We start from the raw sequence: 13,197 nt of genomic DNA, 5'->3' as shown, positions 1-13,197 counted from the left end.
CAAGGTCAGTCAATGAACCAGTAAAGTCGGTCATCTCTAGAGGACCCAGGGAACAGAAGGGAAGGGACTCATAAACAGAGGCTCCCATAGAGAATCCAAGAAAGGACCACAGTATGGTCACCATTCCAAACCCCACTCCAGCCACTGAAGGGGAATGGCCTGGAAATACCTATTGCTCCCCTGGCCCAAGGGACTCACCCTGCAACCAGCACAGGGCCGGTAGACTCACCTGAACCAGAGCCTCCCTGCAAGCACGTGCTGGGAAGAAGCTTGGCTCACAGTAATGCCAGCCTCTCTATTTTTGTTCCATCACACATGCCAGGGCTCTGTTTCCCTCTCCTCCCCCCGTCCCCATCCTGTCCTGCTCTCTGCTGGACAGCCAGCTGCCTGTCCATTTGAGGAAACTGCAATTAGAGCCTCCGCAGTCTTTTCCCTGCCAGCCCGGTGATGCCCTGTTATGGGTGTGTTGTCCCTGTCACTCAGACCCAGCCAATAGCCAAACTGGAGCATGTCAGGGAGAGGTGGCCCAGAGAAGGAGTCCCTGGAAAAGCAGTGGGGGAGCCTGAAGGCCCTGGAGCCATATAGCCCAAGGGAAAAACTTGGGGAAACACATACACCTCCCTGGAAGGGTGTCAGGAGCAGAGAGAGCAGATTCACTCTGCAGGGCTCCAGCAGTCAACTCTGACACACAGGACACACAGGGCCAATTTTAATTCAAACCATATAAAAGCTCCTTAACTATCCCAGGGCTGCCCAGGGGACATTAGCTCAAACAGCAAGCACATCAAGTTTATAATCAGGGAAGCCCAGATTGGAGTGCCAGCTCCCACCTGTGCCTCAGTGAGCAAGGTACCCAGAGTTCATTGATGTGGTTTAGCCACTAAGTCATATCCAATTCTTTTGCAACCTCATGGACTGTAGCCCACCAGGCTCCTCTGTCCATGGGATTTTTCCAGGCAATAAGACTGGACTGAGTTGCCATTTCCTTCTCCAGGAGATCTTCCCCACCCAGGGATCGAACCCAAATCTCCTGCATTGGCAGGCAGATCCTTTACCACTGAGCCACCAAGGAAGCCCCAAAATATTTATTTATGTATTCATTTGGCTGCACTGGGTTGCAGCATGAAGGATATTTAGATGCGGCAACATGGGATTCATTTCCCCCACCAGGGATAGAACCTGGGCCCCCTGCGTTGGGAGCTCAGAGGCGTACCCTCTGGACCACCAGGGAAGGTCCCACTCAGCTTTCAGTTCAGTTCAGTTCAGTCACTCAGTTGTGTCCGACTCTTTGTGACCCCATGGACTGCAGCATGCCAGGCTTCCCTGTCCATCACCAACTCCCGGAGCTTACTCAAACTCATGTCCTTTGAGTCGATGATGCCATCCAGCCCTCTCATCCTCTGACGTCCCCTTCTCCTCCTGCCTTCAATCTTTCCCAGCATCAGGGTCTTTTCCAACGAGTCAGTTCTTCGCATCAGGTGCCCAAAGTATTGGAGCTTCAGCTTCAGCATCAGTGCTTCCAATGAATATTCAGGACTGATATCCTTTAGGATTAACTGGTTAGATCTCCTTTCAGTCCAAGGGACTCTCAAGATTCTTCTCCAACACCACAGTTCAAAAGCATCAATTCTTCGGTGCTCAGCTTTCTTTATAATCCAATTCTCACATCCATACATGACTACTGGAAAAACCATAACTTTGACTATACGGACCTTTGTCAGCAAAATAATGTCTCTGCTTTTTAATATGCTGTCTAGGTTGGTTATAGCTTTCCTTCCAAGGAGCAAGCATCTTTTAATTTCATGGCTGCAGTCACCAGCCTTCACTATCTCTCAAATGATCTCGGGAGGTATATCTCAGAGACTCACTCAGAACTCCTTGTAACATATCCAAAGGCAAGCTTCAAATGCCCTAAGAGAAAAGAGGTTCGGCCTCTACACACAGAGACCATAATCCAAGCCACAAAGAGTCAAGCCCACTAGGGCAGTGAACACAGAGAAAGGAGCCCTGGTTGGGAGCCAGACTAACCTGAGCTCAGGTCCCAGCTCTGCCTCTTATTATTTTGACCTCTAGCAAGACACTCAACCCAAATCTCTGATCCTCAGTTTTCTTCACTTGTAAAGTGGAGCCTGGCACCCTTAAGGCTTGCAATAAGGATCAAATAAGGGAAAAGAGCAAGCACCTTGGAAGCTATATTACTGATACAAAAGCAATGATGTTGAGAATTTCTGACTACAATTATTTTTATCCCAGGAAGAACACGGATGACACAACAGTTGCATTCCAGGACAAATGTCCATTCAAGAAACATTCCTACTATGCCAGATTCTGAATATGCAAACATAAAGAAGACAAAATTCTGTGTCCTCCAAGACAAACTAACTGGGAAGAGAGACATGTACATTACTCACGATTGCTGAGCCTGGGACACAGAGGTGTAGCCAAGTTACAGTGAGAGCGCAGAGGACAGTACCTACCCAGGGTTGGGGGAGGCAGGGGTGAAGGCACCAGAGGAGGGAGCATTTGGCTAGAGGCTTCAAAATGAGAAGGGACATTTACATGCCTAATAACAGACCACCAAGACATGTGAGGCAAAAACTGATTGAACTGAAGGGAGAAAGAGACAACTCTACAATAACTGTTGGAGACTTCACTACTGTACTCTCAATAATGGATAGAATGACCAAATGGAAGATAAGTAAGGAACTAGAGGACTGGGACAACTGCATAAACCGACTAGATCCAACAGACATAACTCAGAACACTCTTCTTGAGTGCATGTGGGTCATTGTCCAGCACAGACCATATGTTAGGCCACGAATCATGTCTCAGTAGCCAAAACGTGGAACCAACCTAGTGTCCATCAACAGATGAATGGATAAACAAAATGTGATACATACATACAATGGAATACAATTCAGCCTTTAAAAAGGAAGGAAATTCTGATGCATGCCACAGCATGGATGAATCTTGAAGACATTATGCTAAGAGCAATATCAGTCGCAAAAGGACAAACACTGCATGATTCCGCCCCTATGAGTTACCTAAAGCAGTCAAATTCATAGAGACAAAAAGTAGAACAGCAGTTGCCAGGGGCTGGGGGAAGGAATGGAGAGTTATTAAGTGATGTGGCTTCCCTGGTGACTCAGACAGGAATGAACCTGCCCGCATATGGGAGACCCGGGTTTGATGTCTGGGTCGAAAGATCCCCTGGAGAAGGAAATGGCAACCCACTCCAGTATTCTTGCCTGGAGAATTTCATGGACAGAGGAGCCTGGCAGGCTGCAGTCCATAGGGTCACAGAGAGTCAGACACAACCAAAGAGATTTAGCACGCAGACAGTTTCAGTCCTAGAGATGGATGGTGATGATGTCTGCACAACCATGTGAATATTCTGAATGCCACTGAACTGTACCCTATAAAAAAGTGGTTAAAATGTTAATTTTTATGTTTTATATATTTTACCCAATTTCAAAGATAAATTATAGTGGGGAAAAAATGAATGAAGAAGGAGTGTTCTAAGCAGTCCAGGTGTGAGAGAAAAGTCTAGACAGAAGAAACATCTTGTGCTGAAGCACAGCTGTATGAGAGCAACTGGGGTTCTCTGGATGCAGCACAAGTGTCCCCAGCATGCGCGACACACAGACGTAGCCTTGGTGGGCTGAATTCCCGAAAGGGAGTTGGCGTGCCACTCCATGGGCTCTAGGGAAGACAGGGCTCCAGTGTGGCTTAGAGCAATCAGACTGGGAGGAGCCTGGGAAGGGCAGACGGCACCACCTCTAGAGAGAGATTAAAAGAGAAACTGCTTTCCAGACAGTCCCAGCTCCCCAGGCTTGTGGTCACCCTCTGTGGTCACCAGAGATCAGCACTGCGGCAAGAATGACTCAAGACATTTGCCTCCCGAGGCTGCAAGCTGAAGGCCGGAGGGATTCCCCTGAAAAACAAAAGAGGGAGGCTTTGGTGGGGACCCTGTGTGGAAAACTCCTCTCTGCCATGTCGTTCTCCCTGTGAGTGTGCAGTCTGTTTGGGTAGCAGCTGAGTGAGGACAGGGAGCTCATCTCCCTGCAGGCTCACCCTGTGGCTTTCACCATCAAAGGACGGCAAGATTCGCAACTCAAAGGTAAATTTGGGGATTGGGAGTGGGAGGAGGGCCTCTATAAAATTTCTGAATCAAGTGAATTTGGGAAATCCCAACTCTGCAACTTAATAAACAGTGACTTGAACAGCCCTGTGTCTCTATATGGGTCTCAGCTTGTCCATCTGTAAAATAAAGGAGTTAGACCTGTAAGTCCATTGTTACATCTCTGGCATTAAGAAGGGCAGAACATTACTGGACATGTTCTAGTAATTCAGCAATAAACTATGCATACACACACACAAGGATTGGGAAAAATGTTCTTTCTTTCTCCCCTTGAGTCTTTCTTGTCTGTGTTAGTCTAGGTTTGGCAACATTGAGTGTCCTCTGTGATTTCTCTTCTCCCTCTCCCTCTCTCTAGTTCCCTTGGTTTCTTCCTCTTAAATTTTCTGCCCCATAAGAGTAGAGGGCGCATGAGAGGTGGCTTGGCATCCTATGAATGGAAGGAAAAGAATGAAGGCAAGTCTTTTCCCATCTAACCACAGGGTACAACATCTACAAAATATCTACATCTGTGAGTAACATCAGCTCTTAGCTAAAAATGGTGTGTTATTCTACTCAAAACACCACTTGGTCTTTCCACAGGAAGCAAGTCAAGTTGTATATATCAAGTTGCATATCAAGTTTTATATATATATATATATATATATATATATGTATATCCATATCCCCTCAAGAAAGAATTTGCTAGAAATTGGATTGTCAAAGGTCAATTTACCAAATGATCAATTTGCTTCATTACTGAAAATGTTCTTAACATAACATTATAGCTTCATCACCGTGACAGCAAAAATTGTCCACACCCTGTAGGCTGTCCTGAGAAAGTGCAGGCTTTGAGGTTGCCCTGAGGGTCTCCATGCCAACCACCTGTAAGGGGAGAAGCACGGGGATTAGATGTGTGGGAGGTGCACGTCACAGGCACTCATATCACTGGCACTCACCTGGCCTGCCTCTGAGCCTCATGCCAACCTACGAAGGGGACTGGGAACGTCATCCCTGAGCAGGCAGCCTCTCCACAGTGACCATCCTGGGAGCCCTGCAAAGGAAGAAGTTATCCTCAGGGGGTAGCCAGCCATCTCTGCCATGCAAGTGTTTCAAGCATCAAGCTCTTCTCAAATGCTCAACATCCTGCCTAGACACATGGGCCTTTTCTTATACATGACTTTCTCCTCTGTTTTGACAGACTTACATTCTGTGCCTACCCTTGCCCAGACGTGGAGTATGTGAATAAGTGGCTCTTCCTTAAACATGGCTCGCGCGGCCTTGTGGTTCGGCCCTCACTTTGGCATCCTCATCTGGCTGACCTTGGCCTCTGCCCCCACCTCACCTCTGCACCCGCCCTGGTGGCTCCGTTGACCCTGCCTGTTCACAAACGGTGCCCCCTTCAATGCAACCTATTGTTTCCTCTATTTTTAAAAACCTGTGTCCTGTCCACCTTGAAGCATATGGCCTGTAGGGTTCTAGGAAGCACACTCTGGAGGCAGAAATCTTAGCCCTGAGAGACTAAGTGGCTACCCAGAGGGGCCACGTTTTGAGTTCTTCATGGTAACAATGGAAGAGGGAGCCACTGAGTTTTGAAACTGGGAAAGCTGTCCTGGCCCCTCTTTGCCCTCACTACACAAACCTCCCTCAACACACCATTAAAATATAGGGAACAACAATAACAAAAAGGATGTGGGACTTCTGTTTCCAGTAATATGGAGTAACAGCAACCAATTTACCCTACTTTATAAAACAATAACAAAAAAGAAAGAAAGAAAAAATACATAAAACAGTGTTTTTCCAGATATAGAAGTCACAAAACAGAAGACAACCATGCCTAAGAGACCAGAAGCAGATTATCCCAATGTACTGCCTTAAGAGAATTCTCTGGCTATGGCACTTGAGGGACAACTGAGGCAGAGCCTGCAGACTCCTGTAGTCAAGGAGATGGAGCTGAGAGTCCAGGAAAACCAAAGCAGCCAGAGTACATAACACAGAGCTCCAAAGAAGAGAGCTCGCACGGTGAGAAGACCTCAGAAATCTGCATAGAACCTCCAGTGCACCCATCAACCACAAGTCATGTGAAGAAACTACATGAAGTGGAGGAAAGAACCACCTGAAAGCTTGGAGGGAAAATGTCCTAGGCCTCACACAGCTCTGGGAACCGTGCCTACAGCCACCAGACAGACTACACTGAGCTACCTGGGAAGCCCCTAGACCCACCTAGTGAATTGTAAAAGTTAGACCTGAAAGAATCACAGTGTTTCCAAGGACTTAATTGTATCCCAGAACAAAACTGGAGATGTATAGGAATACAATGTGTCCAAAACCAGCAAGGCAAAATTAACAATGTCTGGTATCCAAAGATTGCCAGTCATGCAAAAATTCAGGAAAATATGTCCCATAGTGAGACCAACCAAGCAAAACCAACTCAGAAGTGACACAGATGTTAGAATCAGCAGAGAAGGACCTTAGCAAGTATTATAACTGCATTCCTAGTGTTTACAAAGTTAAGCAGACATGGAGAATATACAAAAGACCCAAATAAGACTTCTAGAGATGAAAATTATGTCTGAGATTCTAAAATACACTGATTGAATTAACAGTGGATTAGACAGTAGAGAAAAAAAGATCAGTGAACTTTAAAGCCAAACAATTACATCTATGCAAAATGAAACAGAGAGAAAATAGAGCTTTAAAAATAAAAGCATCAGTGAACTGTGGGACAACTGGACCAGCTTGCCTTGAGTTTTAATTTTCCAGTCCTTCCCTTTCAGAACCTCCAAAGTGGGGGGATTACAACAAAGGGCAATCCTGTCTTCTCACTGGCACTTTGACTGAAAGGGTTTTTAAGGGGTATAAGTGTGTGTGTGTGTGTGTGTGTGTTTTACACTTTTAAAATGTTTTATTTAAACTGAAATACACCTATAGATAATTATACATGACTGTCTAGTTCACTTATCAAAAATATTTATAAAAATGTTTTATTTTGGAATAATGTCGTTTGGGCTTCTCTGATGGCTCAGTTGGTAAAGAATCTTTCTGCAATGTAGGAGACCTGGTTCAAACTCTGGGTTGGGAAGATCCCCTGGAGAAGGAAATGGTATCCCACTCCAGTAATCTTGCCTGGGAAATCCTGTGGACAGAGGAGCCCACTGGGCTACAGTCCATGGGGTCGCAAAAGAGGGACACAACTGAGCAACTGAGCCACCAATGTTAGGTTTACATAAAAGTTTCAGCCATAGCACAAAGGTTTCTTATACACCCTTCATCCAGTTTCTCTTCATGTTAATGTCTTACATAACTGCAGTGCAATTAACATGGGTACATTATTAATAGCAAAAACCATACTCATATTTGCCAGGTTTTTTCTACTGATGTCCTTGTTCTTTTCCAGGATCGAATCCAAGATACTATGTTGCATCTATTCCTTAAAAGTTTAAATTGAAACCCTGAACCAGAGGGTTGCCTTATGGGGAGTCAGCAATGAGAAGTAATCAATAGTGGCCCTATGGGGACACTATCCACTAGCTACACTTCATATTCACAAGGACAGACACAGACTAGAGTTCTCTGTTGGAAATCCCCAAATACACATGACCAGAGTAGCATGAGCTCACTGGGGGGAGGGGTGGGGGGGAGGCATCTTAAAAGCGAGATTATCAAAAAAATGACAATAAAAGTGGCAAATGAAGCACCATGGATTGTATGAAACAGAAGACTAGGCCAAGAATTTAAAGTAAACATAATAAATCATTGGATTTTGAGATAAGAACAGCAAATTATTTTAAACCCAAGTGGAAATATTCACATTTTATCAGATAAACGATAGGACAGATTTAGCTGAAGAATATATTCATATATTTAGTACAGATTTATGAAGAATTTATTAGTGAACTGAAAGATCAAATTGAGGGATTCTCCCAGATGGCAACAGAAAACAAAACAAAAAAAATTCTTAAGAAATACAAAAGAAAAAAAAATCTAAAAAGTAAAGATATTAGAAGTAAAATTTTCAACATCCAAATAATAGGAGTTCTAACAAGAGAGAGAAAAAGGAAAATAGAAAGGAGAAAATATTTGAACAAATAAATGGACATTAATTTTTTAGAATTAGGAAAAGATGAAAGACCTCACATTTAAAGTAGAGAATGAAAACCCATACTTAGATTGTAGTGGGTTTTTTTTTTTTTTTTTTGTCCCAAAGGCAAAGGTAAAATTTGAAAAGACTCTAGTGGTTAAAGAATACCTACCTAGAGAAAGCAGAGAAATACTGAGGGAAAGAAAACACTATCTGCAGAGAGGCATTAGCCCTTACAAAAGCAGCGTAGGATACAAGAAGTGGAAAGTAATTTTTTAATTGAAAAAAAAATTTACAAAGTAGAACTTTATATCCAAAAATTGGCATTTAAATATGAAGGGTAATAAAAAAAATTCTCAGGCATGTAAGATACAAAAAGGGTTACCACACATTGAAAATAATTTTAGAAAAAGTACTCAAATTTTAAGAGATATAAATCTGGGAAAGTAATTTAAAAATAGAGCATGACTGAAAAAAAGAAAATAAATCATTGTCATGTAATGATGGCATTGGAATAGGGGTGGGGAAGAAACTGAAGGACATGAGAGCACACTAAAGTATTTGATATTTTAGGTGAAAGACATAAATTCTGACAAGTTTGATACTTGTTTAATTTCTCCAATTAATATTGGAGAAAACTTTAAATATATATTAATCTTAAGCTTAAAGCAATCATCAGATGCATAAATAGAGTATAACTTTTAAACCTGCTCATATCCAGTGATAAGTAAGAATAGAAATAAAAGAAGGCAAAAAAATGAAAAATGTGAATAAAATGGCAACTAAGTTTAAATATAAAATAAATATAAATTAGAAAATGTCTAATTAGAAGAGAAAAACAGTAAGACTGGGCCTTTTTAAAAAATTCAACATTATGTTATCTACAAAGACAATAAGATGCAAAAAGTTGAAAACAGAAGAATGAAACCTTCCATAGTAATGAATTTGAAAACCTACATGAAATTGGTAAATTCTAATATATAGAAAATGCAATATTGATACAAAAGAAATAAATAACTTGAATAGACTAAAGAATGTTACAGAAATGGAAATAGTAGCCAAAGACTACTATTTTTTATTTTTCTCCCAAATACACCAGGCATAATGTATATCTGTCTGTTATCTGAAACTCTATCCTTGACTATAAGCTTCATGAGGGCATGGACTTGTTTGTTCACTGCTATATCCCCAGTGCTTTTAAAGTAACACTGGGAATGTGGACACCAAGCAGTCACTGAATGGAAGGACTGATGGATGACCAAGTCAGATGAAGTGAACTGAAAACTTTATTCTTAAATTCTTCATCTATACTGAGGATAGCAAAGCTACGAGATTCAAGGAGACAGAGGATAGGTACTGGGAATTGATTGGGAGAACACAACCTAATCAGTCATAGACAATATGTAAATAAATATGTATGACCATGTTCCAATAATACTTGATTTACAAAAAGTTGCTGCATTTGGCTCAAATGCCATAGTTTATTTACCCCAATCTAAAATATTATACTTGCCATTACTAATTTGAGAAGAAATGGAAAACCCAAGTACTTTTGTAACAATGTAAAAACTTGAATTAATAGTTTTTCAATCCTCCCACAAAGAAATTATGAATTACAGATGGTTCTCCAGGTGGATCCTTTAAACTTTCATAGAACAGATAATTCCAACTATATATAAATCTTCCAGACAGTAAACAAAGATGAAACTTCTCAACTTATTTTATGAATCCAGTATAGTCTGGATAATAAACCAGACAGGGAAGAAAGATGTACAGCACCCCCCACCTCAAACGTACAAAAATACAAGAATTTTTAAAATAGATACATAGATAGCAAACAGCTGGATAGCAAACTTAATTGAGCTGTGTTTAAAAATGAATACATCCTGACCCCAATAAATAGAGGTTGGTCCTCTATCTCATCTTCTCCTTAAAAAAAGTAGAATACTTTAACATTAGTAAATCCAATGATGTAATTAACTAAATTGGGAAATTGAAAGGAGAAAATTATATAATCGGTGTCAATAGATTCAGAAGAAAAAACGTAATGAAGCCACTCATGAATGGACATTGGGAAAAACCACTCCAGGCAAGCTAGTGCTAAGAGGTAGGTTCCTTAACTTGATAAAAAGGTAACTACCAAAACCTAGCAGAAGCATCATACCTAAAAATGCAACCCTTACAATCTCTTTTTAATTAGAAAAAGAACAAAATAATCTCCACTTGAACTCCTATTCAACATTATATTAAAAATAGAAATAAGAGGTTTAGGGATAGAAAGAAACAAAACGGTCATTATTCCAGGTGAGTTTATTATCTTCAAAGAAAATCCAAGAGAATATACAAAGTATTAGGAATTAATAAGAGCAATATCATATTATAAGGGCTTCCCAGATGGGGATAGTGGTAAAGAATTCATCTGAGAATGCAGGAGGTGTAAAGAAGCACGGGTTCGATCCCTGGGTCAGGAAGAACCCCTGGAAGAGGGCATGGCAACCCACTCCAGTGTTCTTGCCTGGAGAATCCCTTGGATGGAGGAGCCTGGCGGGCTACAGTCCTTGGGGTCTCAAAGAGTTGGGCAAGACTGAATCAACTTAGCAGGCACATGCGCATATTATATGTATGAATGTCATACAACAAAATAGTATCTAACAAATACAATAAATGAACTAGATCTACATTATTAATATTAACATGGCTAAGTCTCAGTGTTAGGTGAGAATCAGAAGACAACTGAAAAAAGATACAAGCAGTATGATACTATTTCTGAGTTAGACATGAACTCTTGCTGCCCCAGCTGAACCGAAGCTCCCCTCCCACCACACACCCCATCAGTCAGGGACTTCTTTCTCTGCCCAGGTTTGCTCTGCTGCTGCTGCTAAGTTGCTTCAGTCGTGTCCGACTCTGTGCAACCCCATAGACGGCAGCCCACCAGGCTCCCCCATCCCTGGGATTCTCCAGGCAAGAATACTGGAATGGGTTGCCATTTCCTTCTCCAATGCATGAAAGTGAAAAGTGAAAGTAAGCTCACTCAGTTTTGTCCAACTCTTCGCGACCCCATGGACTGCAGCCTACCAGGCTCCTCCGTCCATGGGATTTTCCAGGCAAGAGTACTGGAGCAGGTTGCCATTGCCTTCTCTGGTTTGCTCTGCCAATAACGAAACTGAGTTTGGTGCAAGCAAAACAGGCTTTTACGCAATGGTCAGAGAATGGAGAAGGGAAGCTCCCACCCTAAAAGCACCTTCTTCCGAAAGAGAGGGGAGTGAGGGAACTCAAAGGGTTAGGAGGCAGATAGGGCTCTGGGAAAGCTGCAGAGATTCCCCGGGGCAGACAGGGCATGCACAATTTTCCATCCTTCTTTGCACGTGACACAAATTGAGTCTAGCAGAGCACGAGTCCCCACTTTGGGTGGCGACCTTAGCAAGGTAATGAAGCAAAGGTAATGCCAGGACAGCCCCCCTGGTTTATCTGCGCAGGCACGTTCCCATGGTCTTCCAAGAGAGTTCCAGTGGTTGACCGCTATATTATCTCTCAAAGTACAGCCCCAAAGCATCTCTGCCGAACACCAGGTACTTCTGAAGCAAACACAAAGAAATCAGGGTAAGTGTCCCTCCGCGCTCAGGGGTTGCCATGGAAATACAGCGATAACTCAAGGTACATTAAGCGGCGACCTTTAGCCTACTTTGCCTGCCATCTTGGATTTAGCTTGTTCCGTCTCTGGGTTTGTCTTGGGCCTTTGTGGTGTCCCGTTCCTGAAACAAAACTAGCCTCTATGATTGGAAAAAAAAAACAACACAAAATAGGGGCCTGGGGCCTGAGATGCATAGCGTGTTTGAGTATTGCTTATGAAATGTTTTAAATATACAAGTCAATACTACACATTGGTGTCTACTCACATAAAGACAAAGTAATATTGAGCACTAAGAAGCTGCCTACTAACTTGAGAGTTACCTCTGGAGGGAGAGGGCGGGCAATTGGTTTTCGATTTTATCTGTAGTTTTTCTTTCTAAAAGGATCTAAGGCAAATGTTAACATTTCTTCTATCATCTAGCGATGGGCACATTGGTGCTTTTGACATGCTGCTGCTGCTGCTAAGTCGCTTCAGTCATGTCCAACTCTGTGCGACCCCATAGACGGCAGCCCACCAGGCTCCCCCGTCCCTGGGATTCTCCAGGCAAGAACACTGGAGTGGGTTGCCATTTCCTTCTCCAATGCATGAAAGTGAAATGTGAAAGTGAAGTCGCTCAGTCGTGTCCGACTCTTCGCCACCCCATGGACTGCAGCCTACCAGGCTCCTCCGTCCATGGGATTTTCCTGGCAAGAGTACTGGAATGGGGTGCCATCGCCTTCTCCGGGCTTTTGACATAGTTCTCTGTAATTTTCTGTGAGTTTCAAATCTTTCCTGATTGAATTTATGTTTAATAGAAAAGGGGCCATGATCAACACTGTCTTAAGAGTAGGCTCTGGCTGCACCTATGAGTGTAGAAAGGACAGCCCAGCCACTCAGGTGTCCCCAGCACAGAGGCTTACCTTGCACCATGTGGGAGTCAGGAGTGACAGACCTCTGCACCCTGAGGTTTGCTGCTCTGCCGCCTGCCCTGTAGGCTCCTTGGGAGGACAGCCTTATGTGGGTCAGAGGCATTGTTAGTAAGGGAGGCAGTCCGTTCCATATTCATCTCCTGTTACCCTGTCCCACATGTTTGATCTCCTGCTTCCTATGTAGTGTCATCTGAGACAAAGTTTGAAATTCTCTTCCATGAAAGGGATGCCATAAGAAACTAAAGTTAGTAGATTTGTTTACCCTTGGAATGAATTACAAACACAGGCCTTCTTGGGGGCAATCATCCTCTTTCTCCTTTCATTTGAAGGCAGAGAAGGGTCATATTTTGAGAAGAAATCATGATCTCCTCTGGCTCGTACAATGGCTGAAGACTTCAATTTTTAACACTAGGTGGTATCCACCAATTCTCAAAATACAGTGAATTTAAGGTGGGGGCAA

At 42.8% G+C, this 13,197-nt stretch overlaps 1 long non-coding RNA gene across 1 annotated transcript; it reads right to left on the bottom strand.

The window, feature by feature from the left end:
- Window positions 1-2,254: 2,254 nt before the first annotated feature.
- Window positions 2,255-11,345, bottom strand: LOC138988971 (uncharacterized). Its single transcript, XR_011465233.1, has 4 exons — window positions 11,230-11,345; window positions 5,077-5,171; window positions 4,854-5,002; window positions 2,255-3,934 (listed from the first exon to the last, which is right to left on the bottom strand). It is a non-coding gene; the product is annotated as an uncharacterized lncRNA (long non-coding RNA).
- Window positions 11,346-13,197: the final 1,852 nt, after the last annotated feature.

This window comes from Bos mutus, chromosome 8 (genome assembly GCF_027580195.1).
Source record: "Bos mutus isolate GX-2022 chromosome 8, NWIPB_WYAK_1.1, whole genome shotgun sequence".
NCBI lineage: Eukaryota > Metazoa > Chordata > Mammalia > Artiodactyla > Bovidae > Bos > Bos mutus.
The sequence above is the reverse complement of the archived record's forward strand: the minus strand, read 5'-3'. Positions and strand labels throughout refer to the sequence as shown.